The sequence below is a fragment of the Marmota marmota genome, unplaced genomic scaffold (assembly GCF_001458135.2).
Source record: "Marmota marmota marmota unplaced genomic scaffold, marMar, whole genome shotgun sequence".
NCBI lineage: Eukaryota > Metazoa > Chordata > Mammalia > Rodentia > Sciuridae > Marmota > Marmota marmota.
In genome coordinates this window covers 152421-161071 of record NW_026005793.1, presented here as the reverse complement: position 1 = coordinate 161071, position 8651 = coordinate 152421, and the positions used below count along the sequence as shown (strand labels likewise).

The following is an 8651-nucleotide window of genomic DNA, read 5'->3' as shown; positions in this document are numbered from 1 at the left end:
TAGTTTTCTTGATTTGTTTGGTACTGAGTATTAAACCCAGGGCACTTAACCATTGAGCTACAACCCCAACCCTTACTTATTTTTGAGGCAGGCTCTTGATCATTTGTTTAGGCCCTCACTAAATTGATAAAGCTGGTCTTGAGCTTCAACCTCCCAAGTCACTAGGAATATAGGTATGTTCCACCAAGCACATCGATATAAGTTATTTTTTAAATTTAAATCATACAGGATATATTTATATGTAAGCCACACAATAAATGTTCAAGAAATGTAAACTGCATAAATCTTTTCACCAGGAGTGATAAGAAATAAAACTGGCAAGGTTAATTAATGTAGCTAACTTCCATAGTGAACACCCATTCCCAGGTATGGCTGACAACAAAGTTTAACAAGCTTTACATTTTCATTTTTTATTAACAAACAGTTGTTGATTTCTATAATACATTCAGGAAGAACATTTGATGGCAGAAACACATTCATAAACATATATGATTAAGTATGACATGACAACCATAAAAAAATCAATGGAGTGTTTATGGTATGATGGTGGGATGAAAAAGTCTGTAGAGAGTACAAATTTGTATTCTGTTTCACCCTCTTCCCATCTCATGTCTCATGCCCTAGGGGATTATCATAAACCTTAAACACCCACACACCCAACCCTGATAGAAATCCAACCCTGCATAACAGATAAATATTCTGCTGAGCTACAATGCCTGTTCACTAAGTTAATGTAAAAAAATATGTGTGCCCACCATGATTGTAACACACCTATGCTACCTTTTCCACTTAGGGTGAACTGAATAGATCCAGAAGGAGATTTCAAACTGACAGGTACATTGTGGATAGCCACATCTCTGTAGATGTGCAAACTCTTGTGTTCCTGCATTAATCTTGACTTGGAATCACAAATCCATGCTTTCTTAATCACACAAAGGTCATGAAACATTGAGCCAACCACAGCCTATATTATAGGCCACTGAAGATGGTTTTATTAAAGTAAAATTGAGCAAATAAAATTTTATATTGTATCATACTTTCATATCTAATAAATAAGTTTACATTAAAATAGGGAAAGAAGACAGCCATAGTTATTGCTCTGCTTGAACTGAGAATGGGTCCCTTGAATATGAAGTTCTCAGGCAGAGAAGTTAGGTTTCTGAATTATCACTAATTACGTGTGGACTGTGGAAAATAAATGGCCTGACAGGGAAATTCATGGACCCAATAGGATATCTCCATATAAGGGAACTTGGCAACATTCAAAAAACTTACACTTTCACTTTGAAAATCCAGGAACACACCAACATGGCCCAGAGGTCTCTCTATATAGAGAGAAAATATTGGGGAAGTGGTCAATAGACTGAAATGTGTGTCCTCCTTCACACATAAAAGGAGAAACATGTCCTCAAATTCAAGCAGTGTGTGGTTCTTCCTTACCACAGAATTCCTACAGACTCCCAAAGCCCAGTCCCAGGAGCCATACACATCCAGCTCCCAGCAATGTTTCCCAGAAGCAAAGACCTAATCTCCCCATGCAGCAAAATAGTTTGATCTGTCAGAATTCAAAGCTTCATCTTCATCATCTTCTACAAACATCAGTCTTCTCACATCACACAGCACTACATTGTGACTGCTTATTTCATTATGGAAGGAAATGTTCACTGTGAAGAGAGAATAATTCAGCCAAAATCAGGCCTCCCCCCCCAATTCATACAACATGAGAGTTGCCGTAGAGACTTACAAGAAAAAATAAGCCAGGATTAATGGAAAAGCTTTGGCTATAAAAATATCAGATTCAAGGGCTATCAGTAAATCTTAACACTTACTAACTACAGGGGGAAACATTCCTAAAAACTCCATTGATTATAGAGCTTACTTCTGCCGTTTACTTTTCATGACACCCGAAAATCTAGAGACCTGAGCATTCTCAAGTCCATAGCACTAAAATTAATCTCCATTACTCTCTCTTGTGAAAAAAAAAGACAAAAATAAATGTAATCATGGATAATAGATACTGTGATTATTATTACATAATTACATAAGTGTATCAGGGATATTACAATCTTCTGGTTAAAAAACCAAGTTTATATTTAAGAAAATCTATTTATTACAGAATTGGTTTCCTACTAAGAATTTTCTGCCTTTTCTTTTGGTTCCATCTGACCCTTAGTCTTTTTCTGATAAACTAACCTGTCAGGGTTAGGTCTACCATGGAGTTCCATATTCTGCTTCACCAAATGACAACTTACTTCATTATTGTTCAAAAAATGTTCTGTGAGTTTGTTATTTTATATTTGTCTACTGTTTATTATATTAAGCGTAATGTATTACAAATTTATTTAGTAGAAAACAGTAAAGAAAATTATTTTCCTATCCTCTAGGAAAGGCAGCAGAATACAACAGACACTAGTATGGCAATGTGTAAATCAATGGATGTGTAACTGATGTGATTCTGCAATCCGTATATGGAGTAAAAATGGGAGTTCATAACCCACTTGAATCAAAGTGTGAAATATGATATATCAAGAACTATGTAATGTTTTGAACAACCAACAATAAAAATTTTAAAAAAAGAAAATTATTTTTATAAATTTAAATTCAATAAACCCATTATCATATTATCTTGACTTGAGTTCATGAGTGTGACTCAGTGAACAAATGATATTGCATGTGATGATGTTTCTAGGGCTTAGTGAGACTTTTTATTTCCTTTCCCTAATTGAAACTTTTATGACAGGGCTTGGTGACATTACACCACCTTTCATTTATTTTTTTTTTCTTTACATTGTTCCATATTTTAACATGGTATGCATCACTAAATATGTGATAAAATGTTGATTCCTTTTATTAGGTGAACAATTAATGAAGAGGGAATGATTACCCACAGAAAACCATTATTGTAGGGCACAGTGTAGCTGTCCCTCAAACAGACTGACACCCACCTTGGAATTGGTTAAGTCCATCTCTCATTCCAGTGATGGGTTGAGCACTGAACTGTGGCCTCACAGGCTGAGGCATGTGCAGGAACACCAACTCACACCTTCAAGGAAAAAAAAAATTAATTGATAATTTTGGCAACAACTTCAACAATGTTACATTCAAAAATGTTTAAGACATGGTTCAACTAAAGGTTCTTCATCAAAATCATATTCTAGCGAAACCTAATGAAAAGGGTTTGCACTTTGTTGATTGTGAAGCCAAGGAACACACCAGAATATAAAAGAATGGAAAAATATTTATAGCCCACAGGAAGTAAGGAGAGGATGGGAGTTGTCTGAAAAGCAATGCTCTCTCTGAAGAAAGAAAGCTGGAGGACTTTATTCTGGGGGTCTATACATATTCACTTTGGGGGCCATTGCTTTAGGATGTACATTTCTGGACTGGGAATATTTCTCAGTGAACTTGCCTGACACATAGGAGGCCCTTGTTGAAATCCCCATAAATAAAAAGGAAGAAAAAAAGAAAAAGATGTACATTTCTCTGTTTTTTTTTTCTTTCTTTCTTTTTGGTACTATGGATTGAACCTAAGGACACTTTACCACTAAGCTACACATATAACCATTTTTGTTTTCAGTTAGGGTCTCATTAAGCTGCTGAAGCTGACTTCAAAGAATGTGCCATTCTCCTGAATTGCAGTCGAAGCCTCCTGAATTATTGAGATTACAGGCCTGCACCACTGTGTCCAGCCAAAATATGTACCTTTCTGAACATGCTCAATTAAGGATCCATAGTTCAAGTTAAAGAGATGGCATATATTCCTTAGTATGCTCAAGAGGATATCATTGAGCACACGATAAAAGGTTAAAATGGCAGACAAGAACACTTAAAGATAGCTTATACAAACACTTCTGGCTGACAGAAAAAAAAAAAAAAAACTTTGCTTAGCTAAATGATGTAATGGGTCTAAAAAAAGAAAAACTTAGATTGCCTCAGTGATCTTTGAGATATTGGCTGAGTCTTCATAAATTTCTCCAAAAGTTTTAGCCAAAACAAATGAAAAGACACTTTGACAGTATATTAATGTAGGAGTTTTCCCCTAAAGGTTCCTATATCATTTAACAACTGATCTAACACTGACGTTTAGTGTAACAACATAATCGTGGGGTAGGATTGTTCTAGTTTTTTTTGTTGTTGTTTTGTTGATACCAAGGAGTGTTGAGAGCATCCCCAGTATTTTTTTTTTTTTAATTGAGACAGAGTCTCCTAAATTGCTGATGCTGGCTTTGAACTCATGATCCTCCTATATCAGCCTCCTGAGCCACTGGATGACAAGGTTACTGCACTGTGCCTAGGTCAGGATTGTTCTAGTATTAAAAAATCTTTCTTACTTTTTTCTCTGCCTACTTCTCTCACTTATCACCTGGTAAAGACTATTCCATGCACCTCAATTTGTTTATGACTTGAAGTCTAAAATTATAGACAGTTGTCTTTAGAAATGTCTGCTTAAGTTCAGCTCCAGGAAGGGAAAAGCTATGTTTTGATAAAAAGGGGACAAGAAACCATATCCAGTAAAACACAGACACATAGAAGAAATGTACACTATCTCAATCAGTACTCTCTTCATTATCAGAAACACCTTGGTATTCACAGACTTTGTGGTGTCCCAGTTTGCATTAAAAGTAAAACTTAACATTGCCAATGTATCTTCTAAATTCTGTAAAGAAAAAAACAAAAAGAAAGAAAAACTTAAATTTCATCAGAATTAGCTATTCTACCATTAAGACTTTGTATTTGAGAAACTTAAAAAATTACAGACACCACCCCAACACTCCTTGTAAATCAATTTTCTATCATAAAGGTAAAACAGGAAGAATCTGATTTTTGCTAAATTCAGAACCCTGAGAGTTACTGTGTGAGGCTGCAAACCAGCAATATTCTGAAAAGAGGTCTTTTACAGGACTTGTTCACAAAGTGACATGTGGACATGTGCTAAGGACAATTTGAATGAAGGATATTCAAATCAAAAAAGAATGTAATATGTGTTATGTATTTTCAATTTTCTTCATGTTGCTCAACTGGACAAAAATGAAATACCCATGAATAAATAGTACTATTTATTTTAAAAATATTTTTAGATGTTGATGAATCTTTATTTAATTTACTTATTTATGGATGGTGCTAAGAATTGAACCAAGTGACTCACATTGTCTAGGCAAGTGCTCTACCAGTGAGCCCTAGCCCCAGCCTGTTTCTTTCTATTTCTTAACCTACAAAAGGATAATTTTAGAAATAAACATATCCTGATGAACCCATGGTCACAATTTAATAAAGCTTGCTTGCTGTATGAAGATAGAAGTCAGAGTATGTCTATTATTCCCAAGTGGGGAAGATCTCACCAAAAATACAGAATGCAGAGAAATATATCTTTGGTACCAAATAATGTGGTCAAGACAAAAACCATTTTCAGTCACGTTCCAAGTCCTTACCTCAAACAGCTCCACATCTGTTTTATGGCACATTTTCATTAGCTCCTGATAGCCTTTCTTTAGTTGTTTCCTCTTTTGAAGCATTTTGGCTTTGCTTTTCTTAATTTGCTCTATAGTCATTTTGCATTCCTTCATAAGTGTCTCCAAATGTTCTTTTTCTTCCTCATGGACACTGGGATGCAGCATTCCATAAGCTGCCTATGTATTCTCTCTGTGCAGATACATACCACTGCAAGAACATGGATTTCTTAGATCAAATATCAGGTCAATTTTATCCTCCTCCACTTTATAACATCATCTATTCATTTTGACTCATGTCTTATGCTAGTAAACTATGTACATAAATTCATGTCTTTCTGCTTCTCATTAAGCATTAATTTATTCTTCTCTTCCCTTAATTTATTTTTTACTCATTATTAACTAGGTTAACATGCAGAGAACTCCTCTCTCAAACTCATCTACTTCATGACTTGTTGAAACAACTGGAAAGAAAGATTTTAATTGGTAATTTCTTTATATATCTTCTCAAATCAGAAAGTCTGCAATGCAAGCCATTTGGAATTCATGTATAACTCATAAATAATTGTATGCAACACTTTCATTTCTGTTAGAAAATAAGTCAATAATATCAAACTTCTTGCTCCATAGCCCAAAATTCTCCCTGAGCAGCAATGCTGTGTTGTACTCCAACAAGTAGAAGCTATCAAGAAAGATCTTCCTAAAATCCTGTGAAGATTCCAACTCACTTGATGATTAAATAAATGTCTATCTTTTCTGTCCTATGTTGATCCTGAGAGAAATAGACTCTCATACTTACAACCCATAGGTTAATTTTTCTGCTCTCTTTCAGATTTCTCTAGTTTTCTTAGATCTTTTTCCAAAGAGATCTCATTTGTTTTAAAAACTTCTTCTGTAAGATAACAAAATTTGAGCACTGGACAATCAAGTTGATTATGATTTCAGGCCCACAATGACAGAGAATTTCAAGCAATTTAGATTGAAAAAAAAATGTTTTAGGGATTGCAGAGGCTGGGGTTTCCCTGCTTGGTGATTGTAATTGTCAGTTTTAGGGGTTTTAGACTATGGAATCACACAATGTAATAAAACCAATTTCCTAGAGAAATTGGCAAATACATAGGCATAGTTAACTCTTAGGTAGGTGGAAATTTGCTTCAGAATTTGGATCTAATGACACTAATGTTCTGTGAGTTTCATTGTATATCTTATATAGAAGCCTTTTGAATTTGTGGCACCATTTCCCTGCCCACCATACTAGCAATTGAACCCAGGGTCTCATGGATGCTAGGAAAGTGCTATGCTACTGAGCTACAGTAACAGTCCTTTTTAAAAGTTATTATTATTATTATTATTATTTTTAGAGAAAGGGTCTCATTTTCCCAAGCCGTCCTCCAGCTGATTATCATCCTTCTTCAGTCTTGTGAGTATCTGTTTGTAGGTGTGTACCACCACAACCAGCAGAACATTTAGTTTTGTTAATTTAGATATTCTTTATAATCATGAGAACTTTAAAGTGCTATAAGCACTAAAACCATATCATCAATTTACTGAAATAAGTTATAATAAATTAATTTCCTCACTCTCTCAGTTTCCATGAATGTAGATACTCTCACATACTTTATTCATAATTTTATCACTGGTACCAATACTTGTATATGACACTCAGTAACAATGGTTCTTGTGTCTTATAGTCTTAGTCACCCTGCCCTCTAGCTATCTCAGAAGCATCACTTACCCTGTACTGCTCAGCAGCCTCTTCAAAGGGACAGTGTCTGTGAGCCCTGTGCTCCTGGGAGTTGGAGCAGAGCAAACACAGCAGGGTCTTGTTCTCTTCACAGAAGATCTTCTTTCTCTCCTTGTGGGTCACATACACATGGTCCTTAGAGCTCAGAAATGTCTGACACTGGCTTTTACGGCAATGGATACCAGATTCTTCAAATGAATATTGCTCTTGAAGTCAATCTGCTGTTATGGCTCCCTGTACATAGGGCAATGTGCAGGAGTTTGGGCTTCTTCCCAGAAAAGGCAGAGACAGGGCCAACAAAAGCTGTGCCCACAGCATATGGTGACTGGGTCTATAAGATAATTCATGCAGATGAAGCAGGTGAGTTCTCTCAGGAAGGCTTGAAGGATGTCTGACTCCATTTTTTTCCTTCTTTTTTTTTCTATTCTTTTAAAGGAAGAGAATCAGAACAATTTCATATATGTAGTCTGAAAAGACAAGTGTGCAGAAGTTGTTTTCCATCAGTTTACTTGATGTTTGATAATGCAGCAGATACAATCATAGGAAAGTTATGTCTATTTATTAATGGTATCAAAAATAAGACACAAAGAGTTTCCTACTAAAGAAAAAAGACTTTGGGGTGTTTTCTGAAATAAACAATCGAAAAGTGTATATTAAATCACCCCTTCACAGGCGAAATACCTTTAGTTTTCTTTTGTTTGCCAGTGTAATTTAAAGATTTCGGGGTGCTAAAGAGGGCATAGGAACCATTTTCCATACATAAATGAGTCTGATATTTCTCTGCTCTCTACCATTTCTTAGAGGAGGAGCAAATAAAGAGATTGATTAGGTAGACAATCATAGCCCAAGACATGAAAATGCCATTTACTGATCTGATATTTGAGGTTCTTTTATAGTGAATAATGGAATGATTCAAGGAGGACCAATCAATATATGAACCTTTCTGATGAAGTCAGCAATAGAATATCTGGAGACAATGATGCAACTGAAGATCCCCAGACATTGGGGAGTTATGTTATACTACCATAGGGCTCACCAACTTGCCATGCTTAACTCATTATGTGAAAAGGCCTGAGGATCAGGTTGAGGTATTTCTGGATTATGACAATGCAAGCATGAGCTTCTGTGATGGTAACCAAGGTTCCCTCATACACAGTTTTCTCTCCTTCCTCCTTCAGCTCCCCTCTGAATCTTTTTATTTTCTTTGGTTTTCCATAAAATTGAGGTTTTCCTGGGCATGATGTCACAAACCAATAATCTTTGCTACACAGGAAGCTGAGACGGGAGGACCACAAGTTTGAGGCCAGAATGGGCATTTAAAGGAGAGATAAAAATGGGGGTAAAAGGACAGGTGTAGCCTATCCTAATTATATCTGTAGCACTTTCTTAACTTGTGTTAGGCTCTAGGTTCATCCACAGTACTGAGGAAAAAAAGATGAAAAAAAAAATTTAAAAGAAAT

General features: G+C 35.6%; 1 pseudogene; it reads right to left on the bottom strand.

Annotated features, from left to right (window-relative positions):
- Positions 1–1107: 1107 nt before the first annotated feature.
- On the bottom strand, positions 1108–7592 carry LOC107160965 (annotated as a pseudogene).
- Positions 7593–8651: the final 1059 nt, after the last annotated feature.